Genomic DNA, 15834 nt, shown 5'->3' with positions numbered 1-15834 from the left:
CGGAGTGATTCACCACCAGCTCTGATACCAAGGTAAAGAGTGGCACAGAAGAAACAAAAAATGACTTTGTGAAGCCATCTGCTGCAAATCTTCACAGACAATGATCCCCCTGCTCTGGCGATGACAATCTCCAGGGAGGTTCGCACCCTGGGAGTCACAGTCCCCGCGGCTGCAACTCCACATCTTCGAGCTTATCGGTAACGTATTTGCAAAGCTGCCCTGCTGTGATCACTGATCTCCACCAGCTTAAATTTTGGGAAATGCTTTACACAGCCTTTCCTCTCCCCTCCTTCACCCCTGCGGGTCTATATACCAGAACAGAAAGATTTAGCGTTTGAGCGTAAGCACCGGTCAGCCAATCTACAGCGTATCTTCTCGAAAACCCAAAACAGGTGCTCTTGGGCCATTGAAGTCTTGAAGCAGTTAAACTTCCTTTCACCTCTGTTGCAGTTCCTTTAAAAGAAATAGAGAGATCTTCAAAAGGTGGAAGGGTGGCAGGCCAGAAACGTAAAGCGTGTGCAATCACTCAGATACAAGTGGCACCGCTAAAAATTGCCTTCATATATCAGCTTATGGTTTACACACTGTGGCAGAAAGGACGCTAAAAGGTCAGCAGAAAAAAAATATATATGTCAAGCCTGGAGCTGCGACTCCAAAGGTGTGGAAAGACATGATCTGAGAAGGGTTCTAGAGGGACTGGATAAGTGCTTGATATGGCAGGATTTTTTATTTTATTTTATTTTATTTTTTGCAAGGGAGCTGCTTGCAAACGTCAGCACAGAAGCCAAGGTATATACTTGCGGTAACCTCTCGCTATGACCCCTGGTGACAAGACGGATAGTTCCATTCATCTGTGGGTGAACAGCAGAGGCTCTCTGCATTTTTTACTTGAAGGCCTGGATGAATTTGTTTGCGGAGGGGAATGTCACCGTCGTGAATGCTCTGATCACTCATGTGCCCGTAGTGAAGTCAGCGGTGGGGGAAGGAGGGGGGCAGAGCGAGGAGGAGAGCAAAGCCGCTCTCTGGGGGGCTTGGGGATGCCAGCTTACATCCAGCAAAACATCTCCAACCCAACATTAATGGAGGATGTGCCTTCGAAACGGAGGGATCGGCAAATACGCCGTAAATTAATAATGCCCCGTTTTAGCAGCAATTGCTTTATGAAAATCGGTAGGGCTCTGTTTTTTCCTTCCCTTCCCTTCCCTTCCCTCTCCTTGTAGAAATAGCTCTGAAATAAGTGGGTCTCACTGGAGTTTTGTTTAAGACTGACCCCTTACTTTATTAACCGTGTAACATTTTAAGGTTGTTTTTTCCTCTCTGTCTCCTCCAGCAAGTCTCTATTGATCACTGTTTACAGTTATAATCCCTTTCAAATTTATCATCCATGACTAACACCGCACGTATTGATTAGTGCTGACGGATGTCCCTGTATGGTATATACCCACAGTGTGATTCTGGCCACTGAAGTACAGTAGATATATTTTTTCTCTCCTTCATTTGCTTTTTATAGCTTTCTGCTCCCCCCTTTTGTTCTCAGCCTGGCTAACCTATTTCACACAAACGCCGTGGGATTAATATGTCTAAATTTAGGACAATTTCTTTATTCCTGATGAGTTCTTTGGAACAGGAAAGAAAAGAAAGGGTAGTGGTGGGTTTTGGTTTTTGTGGTTGTTTTTCCCTCAGTTGGGAAGCTGCTGGAAAGAGACAGGCCCTATAGGAGACCAGATTTATGAGGGACATCCACACGTCTTAACCTAAAGCCTAAAGTAACAAAGATGTAAGGGCTAGTTTTTTTAGGGACAAATGAGATGTCAGTGGTGACTAAGGACAAGGTGTCCGAAATCTGGACTATAAATGGAGTCATTTGTCAACAATGCATTTTTGCTTGCCTGCTGCAACATTTCCTCCATCTCTTGTTGGCCAGAAACGCAGGTTAAGGTTAATCTCTATTTCTTGGCCACCTTGTTTAAACTGGGATTTACGAACTTAAAAATTAATAAACAAACAAAGAAAACAGCCTTAAATTACCTCAAGGATTTTGGTGTAGTAGCAGCATGTAATTTCTGTCGCTTAAGTTATTTTCTTCCTAATGGCTTTAGGTAAGCTGCTAGAATTTTTGCACATCTCTACAAACATTTTTAGTCCCTTTTCTTGCCTCCCCGGAGAGCTCCTAACTTTCAAATAACTATTGTACCCAAATGCGCCTTTCTGTCTATCACAGCCCAAAGAGATGTGATTTTAACTGGTGAAAACTGTGCTCCTTGCGAGTCCCGCTGAGCAGAGATGCGCTCGGAGAAGTGACGGCCGCTGTGATTTGGGACATCGGTGTCACTCACTGGCTGCTCGGTGGCCATTGGAAGGATTTGGGATCTGGTATGCAAACCTGCTGACTTTGTTCTCCTTAACCCTACAGCGTGAACCACACCTTTCAAAGACTGGGTTCCTTCCAGGTTTTGATAATCCATTAGTATCTTTTTTTTTTGGCGTGCTTTATGCAATAGTTTAAATACATGTTCCTATACGTGCGTTTTATTTGAGTGCAATAAGGCCGCAAGTATAAGACAGAGTTGTTAAACCACAGTAAAAGGATTTTTTTAATAATCATTTGGCTTTTATTTAATATGCAACCACTGTCTTACTAAATCTAACTTTTTAGATTTAATAGGATAGTTTATTGTATTATGGCGTTACTACTGCGACTATATAGTTATGGTTGAAGAGGCATTTTCATTATAAAATCCTGTTTGCAGGTACTTATAACTTCTCGAAGTACAGCGCTGCTTTTATTTGCATGTGAAATCACTCACTGTACTTCTTAGTCTGTTTCCTTTCATCTCCATCTCAGAAACAAGGGCATTTAGATGTTAAAAAGAAACCCAGCAGTGACTAATGAGCGGCATTGGGAGAGTCCGATGTCAGGAGAGTCCGATGTCAGGACAGGTGTGTGTGGTGAGGAAGGAAGCAAACCTGAGCCCCTGGGTTTGGCAGGAGCATTCATAGCGTTTTGCAGAGGTCCCATCCTGCCAAACCTCATCATTTCCTGCTGTTTCTTGGAAAAAATTGCATTTTTCCTCAAGGCTCCTCAAAAAGCAGCTGCCCCTTGCTTGGGCCACCCACCTGTCTGTGGCAAAGAAATCTGAGGTCTGGGGTGAACTCACACTTCCTTCCTTCTCCCACTGCTTATGAAGAATCCTTTGCTTTGGTTTCTTTTGTTTGCCACTGCAAACTTTCCAGATCTGGATCTTCTGCAATGGTGGATAATGAAATACAAATCATGGACCTGTCTAACATTAGGTACGTGATGTCGGTGGCTACATGGAAAGAGTTAGAATCATAGAATCATTTTGGTTGGAAGAGACCCTCAGGATCATCGAGTCCAACCATAACTCTAGCACTAAACCATGGTCCTAAGCGCCTCACCTAAATGCCTTTTAAACGCCTCCAGGGATGGTGACTCCAGCACTGCCCTGGGCAGCCTGTTCTTGCTCCAGGGAACCCCGCAACACCGCAGCATCTGCCCCACCAGCACCAGGCGAACCTGCCCATGGTCTGTGCCATCCTTCCGTTTGTTCCTCTTCTTCCTTTAACCACCCACAAAATGAGGAGGAATGCTGATATCTGAGCACGTTCGCAGCTCAGAGGAAACCTTGTGCAGATGGAAGAGGAGACTTGACATCCCCTGACTCTCCAGCTGTGATAGACTCCCGGCAGATGCCACAAAGGGCTTTATTTATGACCTTAAAACCAAATTGAGTGGCGTGTAGGTGGGTCTTTAGTTTGTCCCAAGTTTGTTTTTTGTCCCATTAAGAAGAGACCAGTTGACTCAGGAAGAGCCACAAAAAAATAACAACTTATAAATCTTTTCCATGTGTGTTTTTCCTTTACATGGAAGGCAAACAGAGGTTTGTCTGGTGAGGTGCTCAGGACTGGACCCAGGTCAGTGCACAGGGGGTGAACAGGGTTAATTAGCAGGTTTAATGATGAGCAAACAGACCCCACTCTCAGGAGGCCTGTCCTGGGAAATGATGCGGGTTTTGGTGCCATGTCCTGGCCAGGCCTCTGCAAGGGTGGGTACACATGGTGGTGACATCGCCGGTGGTGACATCGCCGATGGTGACACCCACGGTGAATGGCCGTGCGGTTTGCTCCGCTGTCGCCATGGTTTGCCCTCGCAACTTTACGCAGCTTTAGTAAATCGAACATTTAATGGCTCTCCGGGCTGGGAGCCACTTGTAAGCAAACCTGAGCCTCAGTGGAGACTTTATAGTTAAATAAATAAATGCTGACAAAGAAAGAGTGGAGGCACAAACAACCCAAACAGGAGCTCGGCACTAAACTGCCCCATAAAACCTGTGTAAAGAGTGTTTTCCAGTGTTGCAAGAGCAGACTTTTTGCATGTGTAAATACTTTCCTTTGTTTCAGTTCTAGCCCAGAAACTCCTGGTGGAGTGGCACTGAGCAGCGGGTTGGTTTACTGTTGTTTTCTTTGTGGTTTTGTTTTATTTTATAATCACCATGCTTAGGCAAATTTGGTGATGGTAAAACCCCTGCAGGAAGAGGGACGTGTGCTGCTGTTGCGAAGGGTGCAGCCCGTCCTTGCTGGGATAAAACTGGGGCTAAGCAGTAATCGCCAAGCTGAAAGCGGCTCTTTAAAAGCACCCAGAATTTTGGTAAACCTCTTGTAGCTGTATGCAGCAATGTGATCCTTTTGCTTACACCTGAACACCGAGTCTTTCCTGAGAATGCAGGTAGAGATCAGTGCAAATTCATCAAAACAGAGTTGTTTGAATAGTCAGGTCTCTTGTTCTCGCGTGATTCATTCTGCTTTTAGGAATGCTAATAGTTTCCTCAAATCAAAAGGCTTTGCCTCTCTCACCCTCAGCTTTACCTTACTGAAAAAATAATAATAATTAAAAAAGGATCAACCACAAAATGTATAAAAGGGCCTGTGCAAAATAGAAGCAAATGCAATGATTTAAAAGTAGCATCCACAAATAGACTCATTACATGGAATATGTTTATCTAGAGAGGTTTGAGCAGCTCCCGAATTTCCAGAGGACTTGTAACTTATTGCCAGTGTTTCAACCCATTCTGTTTGGGGTTTTCTTGGCTGTGCAGGCACACTGACCCCTTTAGCCAGCTTGAATTTTCCTGCTGTTTTTCAGTAGCTCTGTGCTAGCCAAGGAGTACTATCAATGGATTAATGAGTATTGTGAAGAAATAGGAACCTTGCCTCCTTCATTTTTTCATGTTTTAGTAATAACAAGTATTTTAAAAGCCTCAAAGATACAAGAACTGGGAATTTTCTATTTTTATTATGAAGATGATTTAAAAATATCCGCAAGTTCATTTTTGTGTAATGCTATGTGACTTGGCATGCTTCAGATTGCAAGTCATTTTAAAATCATATTCAAGCTTATGGAAAAATCCTTTTTGCTTGCAAAATGTGGGAATCTGGTCCAAAATGGGCTAGCTGTATATTAAAGCCAGTCACTTTTTTGGTTGGAAATATAATTGGAGCAGAGCTTGGTTTTTGGAAAGAGAAATCCATCTGGCCTGGTAGCATTTAGTGGTTGGGTGGACCTGGTTTGGAATTTGCAATAAAACGCAAAAAAGAGGTGAAGCAAAACACCTCCCTTGGGTTTGCTGTTCTGATAACAAAGTCAACCGTGGACTTGCCATGGTCCCGGGGTTTTCCCTTCACCAAGCTCAGAAATCTCCTAAAATTTTGAACCAGTCCCATCAGGCAAGGGGGAAAGTCTGGAAATACAGTCCTTAAATTGCAGGTTGCTGGGAATAGTGTGAATATTGATTGTGGAAAGTTCGTAGAAGCTTTGGTAGCTTCCTTGGATGGAAGAGTGATTGTCAAACAATTTGCGTGAAGGTGGCTTAAAGTCGCTTCATTAAACTGTTACATCAGGGGGAAAAGAATATTTTCTTCCATATTAAAGAAAACCAACAAACCTCCTGATTGTAGTAATCCAGATGTTTATGTCTTCTAATGGTAAAACATTTTGGTTATTTTCAGATTCCAGCCTGGTAACCTTATCGGTTTTCCACATGGTCAGAAGACACCGATGACCTCGATGTAGTTCGGCCTCAAATGGATCTTCTCACAGGTGCTTATTTTTTATTCTATTGGGAAATGCATTTTCACATATTTCTCCTGTGTTTCTTTTCACTACTTATCTTCCTTTTTGTCTCTTTTTTCCCAACCTCAGAGGTAGCAATCCTCCTGCTATTAGCAAGATGTCTATTATAGTGTCATGAAAAAAAGCTCTAGTCAGAGCATGGAATGACTCACATCATGGAGGAGTTAATAATTCACTATAATAAAAGTATAAAGTTTTATGATAAACCACTCTCAGGGGAGTTAAATATAATCCTTAGCGGGTCACACACTGACTACAAAGCTTACATTTGTAATGGTAATTTGAATTTACTACATCGCCTTTAGTTTTTAAGCGTTTGTATGTCATTAGACCTTATAAATTGATTTATATGTTCAACTCCAGTATAATTCTACATAAAGGTACAATAAATTTTATGGATGATAGATATGGCATCTAAAACAGTTTAGAACAATAATTGTATTAAATTCACTTAAGCGGCAGTGATGAACAGTGGTGAGGATGCCAGGGTGGCTCAAGTTCTGAGAACTACGCCAGGCGGGGAGGGAAAGGGGGGACGGGGCTGTAACTTGTCACCCACTGTCACCAAAGGCTTCGGTGACATCCAGTGCTGATGTTTTGCGCATCCACATCTGCAGCTGAGCGGGAACCCAGTGCTGCTCCAAACCTGGGTCTCCCAATGGCGCATGTGGGCTCCCTATGGGTGCCGCTCTTCATACTTAGTTGGTGATGTTGCTGGTAAAGGTACAAAATTACCTGCAGGAAATTTGTTTGTACCATACGCAAATCTCTTTGTTGTTGTTTTTTTAGTTCCCATTTGGAAAAAGCTGCTGTGGTGCAGCTTTGGCTTCTGGAGGGTGTCTTTCCTCAGCACTTTGCCTCCTCTGCGCTCTTTATCAGAAATAGCGTGTGAAAAATTACAATATTCTTTTTTTCCTTCCCTCCCTGGGCTTGAATGCAGCAAACATATAAGAGAAGCCATAAAGAAATGAAAAATGCAACGTTCTTTATGGTATAATTTTAGCAAAGCTGACTGTGAGTGTCGGTGTTTGGTGTTTTGCTTCTGACAGAGCAGATCCTGCTCAGACCCCTCATCCCGCGAGCGCTTCTGTTTGCGTTCCCAAGGCAGTGCAGGAGATGGCTCAAAAACACTTGATAAACTTTACCGTCTGTTTTTTAAGTGGTTTTAAATAGTCAACCAGCATTTTAATGCTGCTTTTCCTAAAGCCGGTGTAATTTCAGCGCTGATCTTCAAACCCCTCTTGTCTAATCCGGTATGTAATCTTTCCCATAACAAAACTTAAAAAGATCCTTGTACTCCCTGGTGGGCAGTTATCATTGTATTCCCCATCGCACTCACACATTAGCAAAGCTTTATCCCATCATCGTTTTGTTTTTGAAAGCATTGAGGTAAATCTCAGGTGGCATCCTGCACTCAGTGGGTGTGTCGCTGATTAAATGACCCAGCCAGCTGGACAGGTTTATGTACAATTTACTGGAAATGTATTAAATGTGTCTCGGGAAATGATTCTTTAAAATGTTCTCACTGCCAGTGCAGTAAAGATTAAGACCTTGGCATGAAACAGAGTAAAAAAATTAAATAATTTTCAGAAGCTTGATGTAAAATAACGATACAAGATGTAACTCGAAGTCACCAAAGGATGAACGTGTAGGCTGAATTCCTGCTCCTCCCGTGATTAATTCCCATCATAACTCAGGGGTCTCTGAAACTTGGAGTGCTGTTTTATCCCCGTCGGGCGGTTTGCTGCGGCAAATGCGGGATTACATGGGCAAAAATGGGGCTTGCAGGTGGGCGAGCTCTTGGGAATATAAACACTGTTATTTTCACATAATTATTTGTGATATTCCGATTCCTCTTTTTACATTCATCGGCATAAATATTGCGAGGGCAGCATTTGTGCTGCCTCCCAGATTTTATTTGTGCCTAAATTTCATAAACCGGTTGAGGGGACTTTATCAGCTCCTTGCTTAACATGTAGCTAGTGTAAAATGTTATTGCACACAGACTTTTTTAGTATTATTTGTGTCTTTTGTATCCATTTGTATTTCATCGTTGCATGGGAGCACAAAGGTGCAGTGGTGCTGGGGTTTTCCTTGTTGGGAAGGGGTAATTGGAGGGGCTTGTCTGCACCTTCTGGTTTTAGCATCTAAAATCCTACCAGGATGCTTTCTGCAGCATCCTTCAGCATTTCTTCCGCAGCAAATAAAGGCATTAAGTCTTTCCTGCTCTTCCAAATACACAATTTAGAAATAAAAGGTAATAACCGACGATACACAAACACTGAAATTTCCATCCTTCACAGATTAAATGATCCTTGCTGCAAATCGTGAAAAGAGCCATTAGTGAAAGGAGGGAGGGGGGGGTCTTTGGCAGCAAGCAGTATATTCTGTGCTTTAATAAGAGGGAAGCTGCAGGGTTTACCGTCCCCGTGGACACAGCGGGTGGGTTTTTGCTGGGGCAGGATGAGTGCGAGGGGATGGAGGAGGCAGAGATGGGGAGCAGAAACTTTCAGAAGTTTGTAATCCTCAGGGCCCTTTTTGAAGAGCATTTCAGCCTTTGCAGACAGGTTCTCAGGGATCCTCTCCTCGGGTCGTCAGGCGCATTTTGAGGAAAAGATCTCAACTCCTGTTTAACAAGTCAATAGTAATTATTGTTTAGTACTGGATTATAGACAGGCTTATGGAATTAAATGGAGTTGTTAGGATGTCTTTACAGCTGGCAAAGAGTTAATGACTGCAAGTTGAGATGGAATGGTTGCTGCCTAGACTGATTTACTATTTTATTTCTGTGGTGTTTGAAAATCTAATAAATCATTTCACTTTTATCTTGATAGTTAATTCTTTCATTAGGAAAATTAGAGACTTCATTATAATGTTTATCATGAGCTGGAAGGTGGTGTGTTTTTTTAATGTTAGGATTACACCATTCACTTTTGCCAGGTTTTCATTCTCTTTATCAAGTCTTCATTTTCTTTATCATTCCTGAGTGAACTGAGCAGCCGATCAGACAGCGCAGCAGACCCGGGGCCGGGTTTGGAGATGCCACCCACGCTGCTTACCTTTATTTCCTGGGGAGCTGTAAGTGTTCTGGAAAATCGGGCTGTAGCCTCTTTAGACTCTTAGATGCAGAGGTTTTTGAGTCTGGAAGGGACTGCAGTTTCTGGAAAATTCAGATGAAAAGTTCCCACCCAGCAGCAAGCGAGACCCTTTTATTCCTTCCAATGCAGTGCCCAACACTTGCTCGATATGCTCTGATTTGGCTTGAACATACAATTTAACTTTCTCTCTTGTGCAGCATGTTGGTTTTTGTGAAGAAAACCCTATGTCTGGAAGATGCTTCTTTACCTATACATCTGTAAGCGATACATACTCGCCACTTGGGCTGATTACTTCTACAATTAATGTGCTTTGGGTTTGTGATTCTGTAATCATCCGTGCATTGCCGAATGTACAGCATATACTGAGAAGTGTCTATGGTATATATTAAAAGGAATTCGTAACTAAGCTTTGACCTTGATGTGCTCTGAAGGTGAAGAGGATCAATTTTAGATAAAAGGAGGGGAGCTCTTGGAGGACTTGCATACCTAAGACTTTCTCTACGTACGCTCCGAGATCTGTATTTATTGGTATTTATCTTTCCAAAGCTCAGACAAGTAGAGAGGCTGCAATTGATTTTATTTGAAAGTGAGAGATGGGGCCAAAGGGGAATTTTTGGTCTTCGGCTTTTACTTTTCAACCCATATAAAATGAGCATTTTTACTAGAGGTGTTTAATGACTTTCCCTTTTTTTTTGGCCAAGCGTGTGAACGGGAGCCTCCGGCAAAGCAAACTCCACCTCTCCCAGCTTCAAATGAGCTGGGAAAGATCCTCATCCTGCCAACTCATCCTTAATTGGCTCACGTTGTAAGAAGCAATTAAAGCTAAAGGCCCGATTCATAAAAAATGTACGTTCTCTTTAGGTGTCTGTGCGCGTAGGGGCTTTTCCTGCACTCCAGCTAGAAGGGCAGGAGGCACATTCGCTTTGCAGTGCATCTTTTTTTGCAATTTACTCCTTTCCTTCTTTCTCTATGTCACAAGCAACCTCCTCTCCTGGAAGCCGTTCCTCCCTCTGTGAGTAACCAGAGGTGTGTGGTGGAAACCTTCTGGACAAAAAGCAAAGTTTGGACAACATGTGAAAATACCCAACTAAAAGCTAATGGCCTTGTGTCCGCAGTGCTGCCTTCTGCTACCTGATTGATTTTCACCGAGCCGCTGGCTTGCTAGACAGATTGTGAAAGCTCTTTGGCTCTGCTGGGTGTGCAAAGCCGGCCATTTCTTCTTGTCTTTCAGAAAATAGGAAAAAGTAAAATAGCATTAAAAGTTAATGCAAAGAGGAAATAGAGGCAAATGGTCCATCTGATGTCGAGGTTCATGCAAAGCTGTGTTTGAACCAATTTTTTTTCCTTCCCATCCTTCTAAATTCTTGGCTAACAACCTGGTGTCTAAATGCATTGAAATGTATTAATGCAATTTCTACATATTTTTTTTCCTAGAAATAGTTTTGTGTGGGGGCTGTCTTTTTTATTTCTTTTCTTTTTAATCTGGACAGGCTTTTGGGATATAGTTCATGTGGGTGACTGTACGGTCTAAAGCTGAAACACAGTCCATCCGTTGTGAAATACCTACAGCTTTTCCAACGTTCTCTGCTGCATACACTGCAGGGTCGGGTTTTGCTGTATCCAGTGTGTTTAAAATCACAGGTGCTTTCCAAAGTGGTTGTTTAAAGATACCCCTAGTAAGCTCCGTTTCCAGTTGTTACTATACCCAGTCTCAGGAGCCAGCCTGCCACGCTTTGCTTTTTGATTATTCCCCAAATAATCCTGTTTATATATGGATTCTGCTCCGTGGTGGTGCTGAAGCCGCAGCCCTGAGTGATGCTCAGCACCTTTGGGGACGTCTCTGCTTTGGCGAAGAAAGCAAGCGACCAGGTTTCAATGTGCAATGCCAGCCCAGCGCTCACCATAAGGCGTTTTCTGCCGAGGTAGAAATTACCCTCCGGTCCCACCTTCAGGATCAGAATCTGATAAACAGTTTCAAATGTCAGTGGCCTGTTGTTGGTAATTAAATTGTAATGACAGATCCCCGCTGATACCATCAAGGTGCTTTTGTCCCGGGAACCCTGCGCTAAGAGGAGCCGCAACAGCAGTTTTGCTTGTTACCTCTTCCTACTATTACAGTTAAATAGTTCATGGCCGGAGCGGGGATGTGGGTTTCCTGTGCAATTGCCAGGAACGTGAATATATCTAAGCACTTGAAATGTTCGTTAGCCTGAGCTAACCAGCATTCCTGGTACAGACCTTCTAGGCACAGATTTGTTTGTGTATTTTTACATCCAGACCTAGAGCCTTTAAAATATATCTGCTAAGTTTTGGAGAGAAGAAGGAAATGTCTATAGAAAGGCTAAAGTTCAAAATGAAGGCACTTGGTGAGAGAAATATCAATATGCAGCTGTCAGGAGAACTTACATTCTGAGTCACAAAAATACATTTTTTGGAGGGCGTAGGGTTTAACTTGTTCCACTCTAAATGATTAAAACCACACGATCAGTCATGGAGATAATAACAGCAGTCGCCTTCTTAAAAACAACAACAATTGCTTTATTCCCGTGTTGGTGTTTGTGCCCTGAAAAGAAAAGAAGCGACACGAGAGTGTTTCGAATGTTTTGGTGAGTGAGTGCCTTCAGAGAAGTTTGGAGCCCTTTTCCATCCTGTTCTGTAGAGGTCAGCAAGTTTGAGGAATTACAGGCACTAAGTGAAAATGAAAACATCAAGAGGCTTGCTGTCTATCACAAGTATCACTAAATCTTTTTGAACAACCCTGGGCAGTGAATTATGGAAGCATGGAATTGACTTACAGTTTATTTCTAGTAACAGTCAGTTACTATGTCAAATCTAAAACCACTCAGAAAAGCCTATAAAAAAATATATGACAAACTAACCAGCAACCTCTAGATCTTTTTACATGTGTACGATTTTAAAGAATGCCTCGCTTGTGGAAATGAACAGACAGGACGTTTTCATGAGGATTTTTTTTCGTTCTTTCTTTTTTTTTTTTTTTCTCCTCCTTGCTCGTGTTGTTTGGCATCACAAAAAGCCTCTGGAGTGGCTTTGCTGGAGGATGACAATCTGGTGTGTGGGCAGGGGAACGGCACGGCTCTCGCTCCTGCCTCCCTCGGCGATGCGCTTCCCTGCGCCCCGCTACCCAGCGCTCTCAGCAGCCCCCCAAACTCTGGTTTCCAGGGGTCTTATGGACACCTGGGAACTTTTCAGCAAAGGTATCACCCCATCCGTGGCTCACCTGCAGATCAGAGGTCCCACGGAGGGATGCTGGCTCAGTGCGGAGCTGATGGACCGGCATCTCCAAGTCTGGTCCCACCGCTCGGCAGAAAGGGGAGATAAAGCCTTGGGATTCTGAGCGACCTCGTTGCTGTGGGGAGCAGCAAACAGCCCCTTAACTCAGGTGCTCCTGTCTCTCGTTGGGCTGGGTCACTGATTTTAGGCTGGGCAGGACCATTTGGACCTAATTCTGTCAGTGATGGAGTTTGGGGGCAGCTCCACAAAAACAAATGAAGACAATTTAAAAATACGAAGCAACTCAGGGCATTAAGTAAGTCACTATGTAGACACTGTTGTGACAGGCAGACTGGCACTAGTTGGTGGACCTACAAGATGGGCGTTTGGCTCATTATTTGTGGGGACTGAACTGAAGAGACCAAGCAGGGAGCAGATCTTTCAACGCTATCTTTTTGTTTTCTTTCTGCGTAAGAGGCAGCATTAAATGTTTAAACGTTTGCCACTGCAAGTGTGAACGCAAAATGTCATGACTCAGGATGGCCATTCTGCTTTCCTTGCGGTGCCTGTGCTGGGAATGCATCCAAACCCACGTTTGTCTTGTAAGAAATGATTTCAACAGCAGTCCCCTGGCCATTGTATTTTAAAACTAACACAGCCTAATAAACTTTCACTCGTGAAACCATCAAAGTTGTGTTTACTAGCAGAACACTTGGGTCAATAAAAATACTCCCCACACTAGGATTTGGGATTTTATTATTTTGCATTTATTGAGAAGCAAATTGCGGAATAAAGTGGGGCCATGAATAAAATACTCCTATACAATCAGAATATAATACGAAATGTAATTAGACAGCACATTGTTAAAAGTCAGCACCAAACTCTAACAATACCGTGTCACCAATTGTAAGCCTGTAACTGTAGAATACAGAATTGTCAGCTGTTGAGAAAAGATCTCATTTTGATTACACGTATTAAGATTGGAAGTCTGTTTATTAATGAGTGGTCTGAAAAATAGCTATTGCTCCAGGATGCTTGATTGCTCTAACTGCAACTTTGTGCCACGCAGGCAAAGAACAGCGAGTTAGAAGGAATACAAACAAAAAATACGCCCTTTTTAGGGGCGAAGAAACAGGGATGTTTACATTGAAGTCCTTTATAATCGAGAGATTGAGTCACTGTGAATAATTTCTATGAATTTCTATTTTCTATGCACCATTTGGCTTTAAAGCTGTTTTTTTCAGAGCTGTTCCTGATGGCCTGGGCCTCATCTCTGTGCCGGGGACAGTTGCATTAGCAGGTTGCACACCTTTTATTTCGGATCCGTGCTGCTTTTATTTTCTCGGCAAGAGATTAAGGAAATATTTTAAGGTTGTTCTGGATGCCGCAAAAACTCCAGGTAGCATTTTGCACTGAATTTCAAAATTTTTGAGTAGAGTTGTGCTGGTAAACCCGGATTTGAACTCCCATGGCATATATTCCGTTCCCTCATTATCCCGTGTGTTCAGGAACTCCACACAACCCATTGCCACTTGTTTTCTCAGAGGGAGTGATTACATGTGGTGTAGTTTCTTTTTTGTGCGTGTCAGTCGTATAAAAGCCGGTCTCTGTTATTTTGCAGAGTATTTGTAGCAACTGCAGAGGAAATCTCTGTGTTGCTTTATGTATTAGAAATGAGGGTGGGAGTCTGACGCCTCTGGAGACTCTGCTGGCGATGCCGACGGCCTCAGGTGGCACTTTGCACCCAGAAGAAATAGCGACGAGTTTGGACTTCAAATAGGTAAAATATAATACCTGATTTTGCATTGTGGTGCGCTTGCTGCTGCAGACAGGGAAGCTGCATTTATTCAGCTACAGCAGAGTAGAACTGGAAGTTTGTTTCCAGATGGTTTTGGGGGCGATGGCTCTGCCCGAAAGGCTGGGAGCACATGGGAGCTCCTCCCGTGGCTCTGGGATCACAGCGACTCTGTGCGCCACGCCAAAAACTGGGGTGCTTCACCAAAATAACAGAGTCTGGGTTCTTCCCCTCCTTTCTGCTTCCTCACCAAGCCCTCTGCCTGTTTCATTAGCAGGCTTTTAATGGAAACTTGGGAAGGAGGGGTTGCACACTTTAATTATACAGTTGAAACCACCAGTTATATTGCTTCTAACATCAAGCACTTTTTTTTTTCCTTGGTCATTAGCCTTATTAGAGCAAGGCTACAAGCCTGACCTGCATACGCTATCCCGCCGCCTTTACTTTTCTCAATGCATTATGCATTTATCCCGCAAATGTACATTTTCTTCCATTTTCTCCGCGTTTCTTCTGTTTTCTCCTCCTTTGGGCTGCGTTTGGCACCGCACCGTGGGCTGCAATGCAACCGCCTTACGCGAGGGGTGCACTGGAGCCTTTGGGAGCACGCCCGAAATTTGGGGGTCGCACCGAGGAGCAGCCTCTGGCTCCCGTCTCCCCGCAGCCGTTCTGAGCTGTTGTCTCAACCTTGTAGCTCCGCTCCGCTATGGCCGGGGACACCAGGGGCTTCATGGGAAGTTGTCAGAAATAATTGCGCTTCTCCCTTTTTGCGCTGTCAGAGGGGACGGTGTTAAAGTCTCTGTGGAAGCTGGATGTGAACAGGGATGGGCAGTGGTCTTCGGACCATTACAACCGACTTCCTCTAATTTTTAAAATTTATATACTTTGTAATGCATTATTAATTTTCTTGTGAGTGATATGACTTTCAAGGCTATCAAGGGACTAATCTATTTTTTACATGGAGTAGAGAAGGATTCTAGGTTTGTACAAATAAAATACTCCCTGGAAGCAATACAGCTGAAATGATATCTGCAAACATCACGGCTTTACCTCTCTTCTGAGCAAACATCAGAGTCTCTATAGAAAGTTAACACTTTAATTAGACAGAATTTCAAATGGTTGTGGATGTCTGCTATTAAGCTAAAACGTTTGTATCCTTTTTTCATGAAGATTACTTTCTTTGTACAGGACTGAGCTAGGTATATTCCGGAAGAGATATCCAAATCCTGAAAGATATTTGGGAAACACACATGATTAAACCACTGGAATTAGCCGAAATCCAAAAATTGAGTTGCTATGGGTATAGTATATTTGCTTAATTCTAGCTGATTGTTCCTTGCCTGCAAGGAAAATTATGAGTGGTTGCAGAGGATAAAATATGCTTTTTGCAGTGGAACCACAGGTATAATGGTTTCATATAATGGTCTAAGTGTGGAGATAATCTTTGGGTTTGGATGTTAAAAAGTAGTAGGTATGTGCACAGTTACTTAATATAAAATCTGGTGGAAACAAGTGCAAATGTTTATTTGGAAGTTAAGTTTGACCTGTAGAATCATGTTAGC

The 15834-nt window shown here is 43.1% G+C and overlaps 1 long non-coding RNA gene across 2 annotated transcripts in view; it reads left to right on the top strand.

The window, feature by feature from the left end:
- The window catches only part of LOC139827685 (uncharacterized), a 173274-nt gene that overhangs the window by 98572 nt on the left and 58868 nt on the right, over positions 1 to 15834 (top strand). For both annotated transcript variants that reach the window (XR_011738603.1, XR_011738602.1), the window contains exon 4: positions 6028 to 6118. This is a non-coding gene — a long non-coding RNA (uncharacterized lncRNA). The remainder of the gene's footprint in view (positions 1 to 6027; positions 6119 to 15834) is intronic.

This window comes from Patagioenas fasciata, chromosome 3 (genome assembly GCF_037038585.1).
Source record: "Patagioenas fasciata isolate bPatFas1 chromosome 3, bPatFas1.hap1, whole genome shotgun sequence".
In the NCBI taxonomy this organism is placed as follows: domain Eukaryota; kingdom Metazoa; phylum Chordata; class Aves; order Columbiformes; family Columbidae; genus Patagioenas; species Patagioenas fasciata.
This window is presented reverse-complemented; position numbering and strand designations above follow the sequence as displayed.